This window comes from Oncorhynchus masou, chromosome 22 (assembly GCF_036934945.1).
Source record: "Oncorhynchus masou masou isolate Uvic2021 chromosome 22, UVic_Omas_1.1, whole genome shotgun sequence".
NCBI classification, from domain to species: Eukaryota; Metazoa; Chordata; class Actinopteri; order Salmoniformes; family Salmonidae; genus Oncorhynchus; species Oncorhynchus masou.
The window spans coordinates 46,594,296-46,608,758 of NC_088233.1; positions in this window are offsets into that span (position 1 = coordinate 46,594,296).

Here is a 14,463-nt window from a genome sequence, read left to right on the forward strand (position 1 = left end):
ATTCCATGGCACATTAATTACACCCTGCTTTAGGGTTTTCCTTTGTCTTCTGTATCTAGATATATCTGTTTACATTATTTATTTTATTTCAACTATTAGTTTGGACTCTCAGAACAATTTTTTTGTATTGCAGTTGTATAGCTCTAGCTCTAAAAAAAAGACAGTTTATAAGCAAAGATCCTTTTCAGGAACGGAAACTGTCATGTCTTGTTATGTCTGTTCCTGTCCTTTCTCTTCATTCTCTCTCTCTGCTGGTCTTTTTAGGTTACCTTCTCTGTCTCTCATTCCTCAGCTGTTCTACATTTCCCCTAACTAGCTCATTCTCTCTTTCCCCACCTGTTCTCTCTTCCCCCTCTGATTAGGTCTCTATTTCTTTCTCTGTTCCTGCTACTTTCAGGGTCTGATTCTTATTTGTGTTTTTTGATGCCAGAAGCAAGCTGTCGTCTCGTTTGCTTCCACCTTGTCCTGTCCCGTCGGAGTCTGCCTGGCAGGAGCATCCTGCACTATACTAACGTTCTTTTTGTTCCGCTGACAACGTTGGAAAAGGATTTATGCCATTCCTGTATTTTCATTAAAGAACTCTGTTTTCTGTTAAAACCGCTTTGGGTCTTCACTCAAGTTCATAACAGAAGAATCAGACCAAGAATGGACCCAGCGGCTCCGGACCCTTTTCACTCCGCCGTCGAGATCCAGGGGAGCGATGCTAGGCAGACACGAGGAGGAATTGTCTGCTGCTCAACATGCCGTTGAGACCCTGGCCGTCCAAGTCTCCGACCTCACAAGACGGGTTCACCAACTCCACCTCGATCCACCGCCCACTTCCAGGGTTTCCGAGTCGCCGGAGCCCAGGATCAACAACCCGCCGTGTTACTCTGGGGAGCCCACTGAGTGCCGCTCATTCCTCACTCAGTGTGATGTGGTGTTCTCTCTCCAGCCCAACACTTACTCCAGGAGCGCAGCCCGCATCGCCTACGTCATTTCTCTCCTTACCGGACGGGCGCGTGAGTGGGGCACGGCAGTCTGGGAGGCGAGGGCTGAGTGTATTAACCAGTATCAGGACTTTAAGGAGGAGATGATACGGGTTTTTGACCGTTCTGTTTTTGGCGGGAGGCTTCCCGGCCCTGTCTTCCCTATGTCAGGGGAATAGATCCATAACGGATTATTCTATTGAGTTTCGCACTCTCGCTGCCTCTAGTGACTGGAACGAGCCGGCTTTGCTCGCTCGTTTTCTGGAGGGTCTCCACGTCGAGGTTAAGGATGAGATCCTCTCCCGGGAGGTTCCTTCCAGTCTGACTCCTTAATAGCTCTCGCTATTCGCATAGAGCGACGGTTTGATCTTCGTCGCCGAGCTCGTGAAAGGAGCTCACGTTCTCCGTTGCTCCCCTCTCCACATCACTGCCACCTGCCGCATCACTGCCACCCTCCTCCGCCGGCTCGGATGCTGAGCCTATGCAGCTGGGGGTATTCGCATCTCGGCCAAGGAGAGGGAACGGAGAATCACCAATCGCCTCTGTCTCTACTGCGGCTCCGCTGGTCATTTTGTCACCTCATGTCCAGTAAAAGGCCAGAGCTCATCAGTAAGAGGAGGGCTACTGGTGAGCGCAACTACTCAGGCCTCTCCTTCTGGATCACGCACTACCTTTCCGGTCCATCTCCGCTGGCCCGGTTCATCTGCTTCCTGCAGTGCCTTGATAGACTCTGGGGCGGAGGGCTGTTTTATGGACGAGACCTGGGCTCGGGAACATGACATTCCTCTCAGACAGTTAGGGAGCCCAGGGCCTTGTTCGCTTTAGATGGTAGTTCTCTCCCCAAGATTCAGCGTGAGACGCTGCCTTTAACCCTCACTGTCTCTGGTAATCATAGCGAAACCATTTCTTTTTTTAAATTTTCGTTCACCTTTACACCTGTTGTTTTGGGTCATCCCTGGCTAGTGCGCCATAACCCTTCTATTAATTGGTCTAGTAATACTATCCTATCCTGGAATGTTTCTTGTCATGTAACCTGTTTAATGTCTGCTATCCCTCCTGTTTCCTCTGTCTCTTCTTCACAGGAGGAGCCTGGCGATTTGACAGGGTGCCGGAGGAGTATCACGATCTGCGCACGGTGTTCAGTCGTTCCAAGGCCACTTCTCCTCCACACCGGTCGTATGACTGTAGTATTGATCTCCTTCCGGGAACTACTCCCCCGGGGTAGATTATACTCTCTGTCGGCTCCCGAACGTAAGGCTCTCGAGGATTATTTGTCGGTTTCGCTCGACGCCGGTACCATAGTCTCCTCCTCCTCCCCGCCGGAGCTGGGTTTTTTTTTGTTCAGAAGAAGGACGGGTCCCTGCGCCCATGCGTGGATTATCGAGGGCTGAATGACATAACTGTTAAGAATCGTTATCCGCTTCCTCTTATGTCTTCAGCCTTCGAGATCCTGCAGGGAGCCAGGTTTTTCACCAAATTGGACCTTCGTAACGCCTACCATCTCGTGCGCATCAGGGAGGGGGACGAGTGGAAGATTTGCGTTTAACACTCCGTTAGGGCACTTTGAATACCGGGTTCTTCCTTTCGGCCTCGTTAACGCTCCAGCTGTCTTTCAGGCACTAGTTAACGACGTCCTGAGAGACATGCTGAACATTTTTGTTTTCGTTTACATGGACGATATCCTGATTTTTTCACCGTCTCTCTCGATTCATGTTCAGCACGTGCGACGCGTCCTCCAGCGCCTTTTGGAGAACTGTCTTTATGTGAAGGCTGAGAAGTGCACTTTTCATGCCGCCTCTGTCCCTTTTCTCGGTTCCGTTATTTCCGCTGAGGGCATTAAGATGGATCCCGCTAAGGTCCAGGCTGTCATTGATTGGCCCGTTCCTAAGTCACGCGTCGAGCTGCAGCGCTTTCTGGGCTTCGCTAATTTCTACCGTCGTTTCATCCGTAATTTCGGTCAGGTGGCAGCTCCTCTCACAGCCCTTACTTCTGTTAAGACGTGCTTTAAGTGGTCCGTTTCCGCCCAGGGAGCTTTTGATCTTCTTAAGAATCGTTTTACATCCGCACCTATTCTTGTTACACCTGACATCTCTAGACAGTTTGTTGTTGAGGTTGACGCGTCAGAGGTGGGCGTGGGAGCCATTCTTTCAGCGCTCTCTCTCTGACGGCAAGGTCCATCCTTGCGCGTTTTCTCTCATCGCTTATCGCCGTCAGAACGTAACTATGATGTTGGTAATCGCGAACTGCTCGCCATCCGCTTAGCCCTAGGCGAATGGCGACAGTGGTTGGAGGGGGCGACCGTTCCTTTTGTCGTTTGGACTGACCATAGGAACCTTGAGTACATCCGTTCAGCCAAACGACTTAATGCGCGTCAGGCTCGTTGGGCTCTGTTTTTCGCTCGTTTGAGTTTGTTATTTCTTATCGTCCGGGCTCAAAAACACCAAACCTGATGCTTTATCTCGTCTCTTCAGTTCTTCTGAGGTCTCCACCGACCCCGATGGGATTCTCCCTGAGGGGCGTGTTGTCGGGTTGACTGTCTGGGGAATTGAGAGGCAGGTAAAGCAAGCACTCGCCACACTCCGTCGCCGCGAGCTTGTCCTAGGAACCTTCTGTTCGTTCCCGTTCCTACTCGTCCGGCCGTTCTTCAGTGGGCCCACTCTGCCAAGTTAGCCGGCCACCCCGGCGTTCGGGGTACGCTTCGCTTCCATTCGCCAGCGTTTCTGGTGGCCCACTCGGGAACGTGACGCGCGTCGATTTGTCGCGCTTGTTCGGTCTGCGCGCAGACTAAATCTGGGAACTCTCCTCCTGCCGGCCGTCTCAGACCGCTTCCCATTCCCTCTCGACCGTGGTCTCACATCGCTTTAGATTTTGTCACCGGACTGCCTTCATCAGCGGGGAGGACAGTTATTCTTACGGTTGTCGATAGATTCTCTAAGGCGGCTCATTTCATTCCTCTCGATAAGCTCCTTCTGCTAAGGAGACGGCTCAGATCATTATCGAGAATGTTTTCCGAATTCATGGCCTTCCGTCTGACGTCGTTTCCGACAGAGGTCCGCAGTTCACGTCTCAATTTTGGAGGAGTTTTGCCGTTTGATTGGGGCTTCCGTCAGTCTCTCGTCCGGCTTTCATCCCCAGTCTAACGGTCAAGCCGAACGGGCCAATCAGACTGTTGGTCGCATTTTTACGCAGTCTTTCTTTTCGTAACCCTGCGTCTTGGTCAGAACAGCTCCCCTGGGCAGAGTACGCCCACAACTCGCTTCCCTCGTCTGCTACCGGTCTATCCCCTTTTCAGTGTAGCCTCGGGTACCAGCCTCCGCTGTTCTCATCTCAGCTCGCCGAGTCCTGCGTCCCCTCCGCTCAGGCTTTTGTCCAGCGTTGCGAGCGCACCTGGAAGGGGGTCAGGTCGGCACTTTGCCGTAATAGGGCGCAGACTGTGAGGGCCGCTAATAAGCGTAGGGACCAAGAGTCCTAGATATTGTTGCGGTCAGAGAGTATGGCTCTCCACTCAGAACCTTCCCCTTAAGACAGCTTCTCGCAAGTTGGCCCCGCGGTTCATTGGTCCGTTCCGTATTTCCCAGGTCATTAATCCTGTCGCAGTGCGACTTCTTCTCCCGCTATCTTCGTCGCGTTCACCCGGTCTTCCATGTCTCCTGTGTTAAGCCCGTTCTTCGCGCCCCGCCGTCCCCCCCCATCCTTGTCGAGGCGCACCCATCTACAGGGTTCGTAAGATTTTGGACATGCGCCCTCGGGCCGTGGTCATCAGTACCTAGTGGATTGGGAGGGGTACGGTCCTGAGGAGAGGAGTTGGGTTCCCTCTCGGGACGTGCTGGACCGTTCGCTGATCGATGATTTCCTCCGTTGCCGCCAGGTTTCCTCCTCGAGTGCGCCAGGAGGCGCTCGGTGAGTGGGGGGTACTGTCATGTCTTGTTATGTCTGTTCCTGTCCTTTCTCTTCATTCTCTCTCTCTGCTGGTCTTTTTAGGTTACCTTCTGTCTCTCATTCCTCAGCTGTTCTACATTTCCCCTAACTAGCTCATTCTCTCTTTCCCCACCTGTTCTCTCTTCCCCTCTGATTAGGTCTCTATTTCTTTCTCTGTTCCTGCTACTTTCAGGGTCTGATTCTTATTTGTGTTTTTTGATGCCAGAAGCAAGCTGTCGTCTCGTTTGCTTCCACCTTGTCCTGTCCTGTCGGAGTCTGCCTGGCAGGAGCATCCTGCACTATACTAACGTTCTTTTGTTCCGCTGACAACGTTGGAAGAGGATTTATGCCATTCCTGTATTTTCATTAAAGAACTCTGTTTTCTGTTAAAACCGCTTTTGGGTCTTCACTCAAGTTCATAACAGGAAACATTGTAAACCAACCGAATAAGGGAAAGGAGAAAAACGTGGGAAAAACAGTTCCAGTACTTTCATGTAAGAAAACATTTCAGAGAATTGGAACATTGCCATAAAATCTAAACCTGCTCACCACACAGTGCGCCCACAGCTCAGTATTCAATACAGCAAATCGATTTCCCTCTGAACTTCAGCACAAATCTAATTTAGAAGGACAGTAAACAAAAAACAGCATTACCCTCACAGATGTTTCATTGGCCATAGCTGCAGCGGTCGACAGTGCCATTGGAGCCCACAAAGAAGGAGTGCTGCCGCTAGAGCATTGTGAGACCACCTCCTGGCCTTTATGGTCCAACAGCACAAGGATAGCTCTGGATTCTGTGCCCCAATGAAACATTTTTCACTTAAGGTCTTTCTCCCCATACAATACAATTACAAAGGAGAGCTTGCAAGAGTGAGAGCCCTTCATAATTCAATATTTGGGGGTGGCAGGGTAGCCTAGAGGTTAGAGCGTTGGCCTAGAAACCAAAAGGTTGCAAGTTCAAATCCCCAAGCTGAAAAGGTACAAATCTGTCATTCTGCCCCTGAACAGGCACTGTTCCTAGGCTGTCATTGAAAATATGAATTTCTTCTTAACTGACTTGCCTAGTTAAAAAAGGTAAAATAAAAATGTGTCTATTCAAACTGATTGGTACATGTGAACGCCCCCTCACAAGCCTGACTATGCACACACAATATGTGATTTTATGTTTCACTCGAACATTTTGGAATGTTCATTCATATCGTCCAACCGAAATTGTTATTTGGGAACATGTTTCCCACAAATGTAATCTTTGCTTAACTCAGCTCAGATAAAGATTATGGAATCTCAAATCAAGTTTGTCAGTTGGATTTCACATGGTAGAGGAGATGCCAAGGAAGGAACGATTTGTCCAATTCAATGTCAATGTCTGCTATTTCATCTTCAGAGTGTTATAAAAACCGGGAGATCGACCCTTTCTGACAGCAGAGACCTGTGCTGTTAACCCCCTCTTCCATCTCTCCTGCATGCTGTCCGACCCTTGGTCTCCTCCCTGGAGCTGTGACACCTTTCCCCTCTTTTATCTTCTCCTCACATATCACTGCAGTCCTGCCTCACATCTCAGTCATACATCCTGTGTGTCTCCAGGCAGACATCGGCTAAAAATGGCTGTCTTCAATCATCTTTGTAGGTCAATCGCTGTCACTCAATCTGAAATCGACCCCCATTCTTTATCTCCCAGGGCAGGAGTGTCAAACTAATTTTGCCCCGGGGCCGCATTCGGTCTTCAACGAGGTCTTGTGGGCTGCACTACAAATGTGTTATATTTCCTTGCTCCCACCCCAAAAAAATATATATTTACGGTATATATATATATATATATTTTAATATATATATATATATTTTTATTATTACTCAAACCACCCGCAGGCCAGATTGGACCCCCTCTGTATGTTTGACACCCCTGTCCTAGGCACTGGATTTGAAATGATAGGATAGGTATAAGCACATTCGATCATATCTTCTTCTATGTTGCAAGTTCAAGTTCAAACCCCCGAGCTGACAAGGTACACATCTGTCATTCTGCCCCTGAACAGGCAGTTGACCCACTGTTCCTAGGCCGTCATTGAAAATAAGAATTTGTTCTTAACTGACTTGCCTAGTTAAATAAAGGTAAAATAAAAAATTAAATAAAAAATATGGCCAAAATGTTATGCTGTCACACAACCTTCATCAGGGAGTGATGAAGTTTAGCCACCAATTTTTTTTGTCAATGTCACAAGCCTTCCCATATGAACTCTAATTGAAATCCAAGAGCACAGAGATTATTTTGACTTTCAAGGTGAAGGGTGTTGGTAGGAAAAGTAGAGTCCCTAATGGGTGAGTAATATAGATAAAGAAGAAATGACTGTTTCTCTTGGCTGTATGTAGAGCAGTTGGAACGTATCAGAGGCAGTCAACAGGAATCAGCCAAAAACAAAGCAAGGAGACTTTGGGATTTCGTTCCAGATGCTGAAGAGAAGCTCCCCGATGTCGGGGGCAACCCCCAAAAAACACATCCCTATACGATTTGTCATTGGCACCAGCTGTCCCGCCTATCCGGCCCTGGTGGCAGTGTCACAGAAAAGTTCTAGGCGCGTGGCCAAATGGCAGTCTGAATCACACGTCTGGGAGCCACCAGGGACATTTGCTGGGCACATTTAAGCCACATGACTAACCTGCCATTTTGTCCAAAACCACAGGAGGTGGTGGTCTTGCCTCTGCAACCACGGCGACGGAATGAGGAGAAAAACAACCATCAGCCCATTAGCTAACTAGCTAATTATAAAACACTCGCTAATTATGAAAGACATCAATGGCTGTCATGCTAACTGCCTCCGTTTTTAAATCGCGGCCATGATTGCCTGCCATTTTGTCTCTATCTGTTGCCTGGATGGATGAGGACCTAAGCAACAAACAACAGTGCGGAGGCCGTGGTCCAGTTATCTCCATCATCCAGCGAGTGAGGGCGTCTGAAAAGGAGGTCGCCCAGTGTTTTGTGGCAAATGGACTAACGGTTATCATTATCTTCAGGCCTCTGTGGACACAGTGGTGCAGCGTGACTGACAGATGGGGCCTTGATGAGGTGCCACACAATGTTCCAGGACCTAGTGGAGACGATCTCCCTGCAGCTAGGAGTCTGGCTGCAGCCTGGTGGGGACTCATGTGGAGGACATTTAGGATGGAGGAATAAGCTGCTTGGTGGGGTAGACCAATCCAAGCACCCCTTCGAGGATGCTGATTTGACAACAGAGAAGCACTTCATTTTAATTATAGGGCATTTTCTGATTCGTATCCTGGAATGTTTGGTGCCCTGACCTATGCTTAATGTTTCACACCCCCAGAAGTGAATTGAGTTAGCTAGCTAGATTTGGTTATGGGTTACAAGATTGCAAACAAATTCTGCTACCTGCCTGAGTGGTTGGTCCATGATTCAGAACCAAAGTACCAGATAGTGTGATATGTTAATGCATGTTCCATGGAACTACATGTGCAATACAGGAGGCTGGTGGCACCTTAATTGGGGAGGACGGGCTAGTGGTAATGGCTGGAGCGGAATAAGTGGAATAGTATTAAATACATCTAACACATAGTTTGATGCCATTCCATTTGCTCAGTTATTATCATTATGAGTCGTCCTCCCCTCAGCAGCCAACCTACCATGCACATTACACCCAGAGATAGGGGGCAGTATTTCCCCTTTGGATGAATTGCGTGCCCATTGTGAACTGCATCAAAATCCGTCCTAAATTGCTAATATATGCATAGTATTATTAATATTGGATAGAAAACACTCTGAAGTTTCTAAAACCGTTTGAATTATGTCTGTGAGTATAACAGAACTCACAGTGCAGGCAATCTTCCAAACAAGTTTTGAAATCCTGAAAGTTGGGGCAACTTTGACGTCATCGCCCCCTCCCTTCCCAACAAGTTATGGATCTGGAAACACTTCCTATGTCTTCCACTAGATGTCCCCATTCAGTAGAAAGTGTAATGGAGCATTTGCTGTGAACTGTGACCTAATGGGAAGGAAAGTAGTAGGTGTCGCAAAAGATTTCCATGTGGTTGAGGCGCGTTTGCGTTTGAGTGCTTCAGCTGTTCCAATCAGCCCCAGATAAAAACGAGTGATCCGGTTGGAATGCTATTGGATCTATATGATTATAACATCCTGAAGATTGATTCTGCACTTAGTTTGACCAGTTTCGTCGACCTGTAATATGTAATTTGGAAGTTTTGATGCAAAGTTATCCTGGACCAGAAGTTATTTTTTGGGCATTTGAGCTGAAAGTGGTAGCAAATGCTGCTACTTAGACACTAGAATTGAACATTATGAAACAAAACGATTTATTGTTGAACTAGGACTCCTTGCACTACATTCTGATGGAAGATCATCAAAGGTAAGGGAATATTTATGTTGTAATTTTGTTTTTCTGTTGACTCCAACATGGCGGAGAAATATTGTTACGTCTGAGCGCCGTCTCAGATTATTGCAATGTTAGGCTTTTTCCGTAACGTAAAAAAAATGTGACACATCGGTTGCATTAAGAACCAGTGTATCTTTAATTATATGTAGAACATGTATCTTTAGTCAAAGTTCATGATGAGTATTTCTGTTATCTGGCGTAGCTTTCTATAATTCCTCCGGATATATTGGAGAATTTTCTGAACATGGCGTCAAATGTAAACCAAGATTTATGGATATAAAATGCATATTATCGAACAAAACATAAATGTACTGTGTAACATGTCATATGACTGTCATCTGATGAAGATTTTCAAGAGGTTAGTGATTGATTTTTTTTTAAATCCTGCTTTTGTCATTTTATCTTTTGCTGTACAAAATAGCTACATTTTTTTATTTGTTTTGGTGGTGGTCTAACATAAATATGTTTTCGCCGTAAAACATTTTAAAAATCTGACAAGCTGGGTAGATGAACAAGGTGTTTATCTTTCATTTGAGGTATTGGACTTGTTAATGTGTGGAGCTTAAATATTTCTAAGAATATTTTTGCATTCCCTGCACCACCGTTTCAGCTGAACGGGGGGGTGGAGTTCCTGTAGGGGAACCCATAGCCTCAAGAGGTTTTAAAACCTTCACACAGATCGCTGTGTTTGAACTGTTCTAAACACCAACGTTATAATCTAGGATAAAGGTATACATCAAAGGGAACAACCTCTCTTCCTCTCTCCTCTCCTATTTCTATCTATCCAGGTGGGAGGACCAGGTGGGCTTGCAGTACTGTAATCACCTGGGGGCCACTAAGGTAGGTTTGGGCACACCCCCTGAGCAATAAATTCACCCATCCGCCATGCATGCCTCCTGTACACCCACATTAGTTGAGCTATTTGGGTGGGAACAAGGGGACATCCACACCTGCGGGGGTTGGGGTCAATTTATCTTGCAGGCGTTTGAGGGGAGTTCACTATATGGGTCTCTAAAGTGATACAAGGCGCCAGGCATATGTCATAGGGATGGTCTAGAAATAAACACACACACATTACCAACAGCAGATGAGATGAAAGCTAGAAGATATGATGTGGCACATTGTTTGTTGTATGCAAAATACATGTAAACAAACACACACATATACTACCACCTTTCATGACTATATCATTTGTCTGCTTCGGTTCGAGCCAACTCACGCCATGTCGCATGCCTTGTGAACACAGCTCTGAACACAGCCAGTCCCATTCTTACAGTAAACACCCCAGCCAGGCATCTGGACTGCAATAAGCAGCTACCGTAACTCCCACCTGTGGGCCAATGTGTGAGCGGAGGAGAGGAGCGAGGGATAATACAGGGCATTCATCCTAAATGATATACAGTGTTTACTTCCTCCAGGCCTCTCTAACTGCTCTCCTCTGTCCGGCACTTGAGATGAGCACAGCAGAGGCCAGGAGACAAAGTGTGTGTGCGTGTGTGATTACTGAACGAGATACTCTAATATCCAAAGGGATTCATCTGTCTTTTGTGGAAGCCCATATATAAGAGAGGTCTTAGTAAGAGCTCTAAGCTACCTTCCTAATCCAAGGAGCAATGAGAAGAGAGTGAGTGAGTGATTGTGTGTGTGTGTGTGTGCGTGTGCCATACAAAATTAACAGATAGAAACGCCATAACAGAAAAAGTCCAGTAATTTACTGTGCACCATCTTTAACAGTGCAGCCAGCAACCATGGTTGATTTCATTGCTCCATGCCTCTCATTCATGTAGACACACTGCCATGTTGTGGTGAATGGAAGCATTACAGCGTACTGCCTGATAAGTTTTTCAGCTTTACCTTCTGAATCCCTGTACTGTGCAAGAAACCAATTCGATTCCTGTTCCACCTCCAGCAGTTGAATGCAGTTCCTTTTTCAGAAGAAAATGCTATCAACTATCAAAATACTATCTCAGAGAGAGAGAGAAAGAGAGAGATTGAAAAAGTTAAAGAAAGAACAGTGAATTAGTGAAACGCACCATAGCAGAGTGTTTAATGAAGTCCGTCCAGAGGGAGGTGATTAATGAGCAAAGCGCTTCCCTCCAGATGGCCATCATGCATCGCCGGCGAAGACAGAAACTCGATCACAACGAACGCCACGTCCAACCCACCTCATGCCCACTCTGGAGAAACACAAACACTGACAGAAACCGTCACACAAACTTGATACATATCTATTGTAGAGTTCTCCACCCACTTTCACCGCCCTTTCACTCTCCCAAAACAAAAACACACTCCCCAGCTCCACAGAGCGTCGTCACACCTTACCCTCACATCTGTTTATCCAATTAGAGAGCAGCACCAATGTCACTGCCATTCACGCGTCTGAGTCTTTCCTCTCTTTATTGCGTCTATGAACAGGACAATGTGATAATGTGAGGTGATACAACGTCTGTTTTCATCAGACAACCTTGAGAGTTTCAAACGATATCGCTTTGAAGTGTCTGACTTCAACTAAGTGACCCCAAGGTTCACTGACTCACTGTTCGCTCCATCTCACCAACCAATCCTTTTAGATGATTGATTCACGAGATTTCATGAAGTCACATAGAAAGATGACACGCCAATCTCTAGGTGTCTACGAGAACAGATTGTGTCTTTCAACAGATAACCCCCCGGATTCAACATTCCATGTCAAGGAGATGAATCTGAAATGCCCATTGTACACACATTGTCACCCTAACATAGTTATTTTTCTAAAATGCCCATCATAAGAAAATACAAGGCATCGCATTTTGAAAGAGGGAATCTTCTTGCTTAAATTGTGAGTATTTCTCTTTGACTAGTAAACAAATAACATCATCTTGATGTTAATGATTATTTTGATTTTTTTTTTAAAGATAATGTGCTTGGAAGCTTCACTCATCTCATTTGAAGACATGTAGCATGGAGGGATATATTAAGTGGATTCTTCATATGCCCGGCTGCAGACACTCATGTGCACGCACACACAGCTGAAATACTTTATTTAAAGCACATTACAGTTGAGATGAATTAAAACATTTCAAAGGACATGAATATCTGGACACAGATATTGGACACAGACAGCACCTTCTTCTCCACACAGCAAAGGTGCCCATGACTGCTGACACAGAACAGTTCCTCGCCAGCTACTTCTGCCGTTGTCTTATGCAGGCCTGCAATCTGAAGGCCACGTACTGTCAGTCTACGTACATGGCCTAGACTCCCAAATATCAGCACCACAAGCTTGCACTGATAACCGAGGCTGTTAAGACATGACACAAAGGACTGGTATTTCTGTCACTTGTCAGAAAAGGTCTGCTCCATGTAAGAGTCAAAAGAGCAACCTACTTCCAAAACGAGCACCTCCCTTTGGCCTCCCCCATAACAACGTCTGGCATATTTGGCATACAAGAAATCATATCATCATCGACATTAAACCAGCCTGAGAGAGTTTGTGAACGTGTGCTGTTGATGAGACTTACCGGTCTCACCTCAGTAGCTATCAGGTCGACAAGGCAGTGTCTAGCTATGTACTTTGTATGAGCGTCAACCATTAACAACATATACTCAAGAAAGCAAAGGTAACTGAACTAAATTATTATCGTCCAGGAGAACTCACTTCTGTCATCATGAAGAAGTGCATTGAGAGACTAGTCAAGGATCATATCACATCTACCTTACCTGACACCCTAGACCCACTTCAATTTGCTTACCGCCCCAATAGATCCACAGATGATGCAATAGCCATCACACTTCCCTATCTCATCTGGACAAGAGGAATACCTATGTAAGATTGCTGTTCATTGACGATAGCTCAGCATTCAACACCATAGTACCCTCCAAGCCCATCATTAAGCTCGGGACCCTAGGTCTGAACCCCGCAATGTGCAACTGGGTCCTGGACTTCCTGACGGGCTTGTGGTGAAGGTAGGAAACAACTCCTCCACTTCACTGATCCACACAGGGGCCCCACATGGGTGTGTGCTCAGCCCCCTCCTGTACACCCTGTTCACCCATGACTGCGTGACCACGCATGCCTCCAACTCAATCATCAAGTTTGCAGACAACACAACAGTAGTAGGCCTGATTACCAGCAATGACCAGCCAGCCTACAGGGAGGAGGTGAAGGCCCTGGGAGTGGGGTGCCAGGAGAAATTTGGCTTGGCATCTAAAACCCTCACAAAACTTTACAGACATTTTACACAATTGAGAGCATCCTGTCGGGCTGTATCACCGCCTGGTAAGGCAACTGCACCACCCGCAACCTCAGGGCTCTCCAAAGGGTGGATCAGTCTGCCCAATGCATCACTGGGGGAAAACTACCTGCCCTTCAGGACAACAACAGCACCAGATGTCACAGGAAGGCCAAAAAGATCATCAAGGACAACAACCACCCGAACCATTGCCTGTTCGCCCCACTATCATCCAGAAGGCGAGGTCAGTACAGGGGTATCAAAGCTGGGACCGAGAGACTGACAAATAGCTTCTAAAAGGCCATCAGACTGTTAAATAACCATCACCAGCACCTTAGAGAATGCTGCCCAATATACATTGACTTGAAATCACTGGCCACTTTAATGATGGAACACTAGTCACTTTAATAATGTTTACATATTTTGCATTACTCATCTCATATGTACATCATGTATTAAATTCTATTTTAGTCTATGTCACTCCGACTTTGCTTGTCCAAATATTCATATATTCTTAATTCCATTCCTTTCCTTTAGATTTGTGTGTGCTGTATGTATTGTTGTGAAATTGTTAGATATTACTGCACTGTTGGAGCTAGCATTTCACTACACCCACAATAACATCTGCTAAACATGTCTATGTGACCAATACAATTTGATTTGATTTGATGTGCAACAGACACCAAAGTGCTAGGTTGTATTTTGTTGGTAGAACCTGCAATCTCGCCTTAACACTAAAAGTGAGAATGTCTTCGCCAATAGCAGTATTCTGATACATGGAGTGGGAGACAGAATGGTGAGCACAGTCCATAGCAGCGAGTTTCCCAAGCAGCCTCAAGCCAGTCCAGTGCCGTCGTAGCTGCATCTGCCTGATACCAAGGAGAAGGAGAAGTCTACAGTGTTCGGAAGCGACTTCACCATAAATGTTCTGTATTCTGGGTTCACTCAAACATCGTTTTACACCTT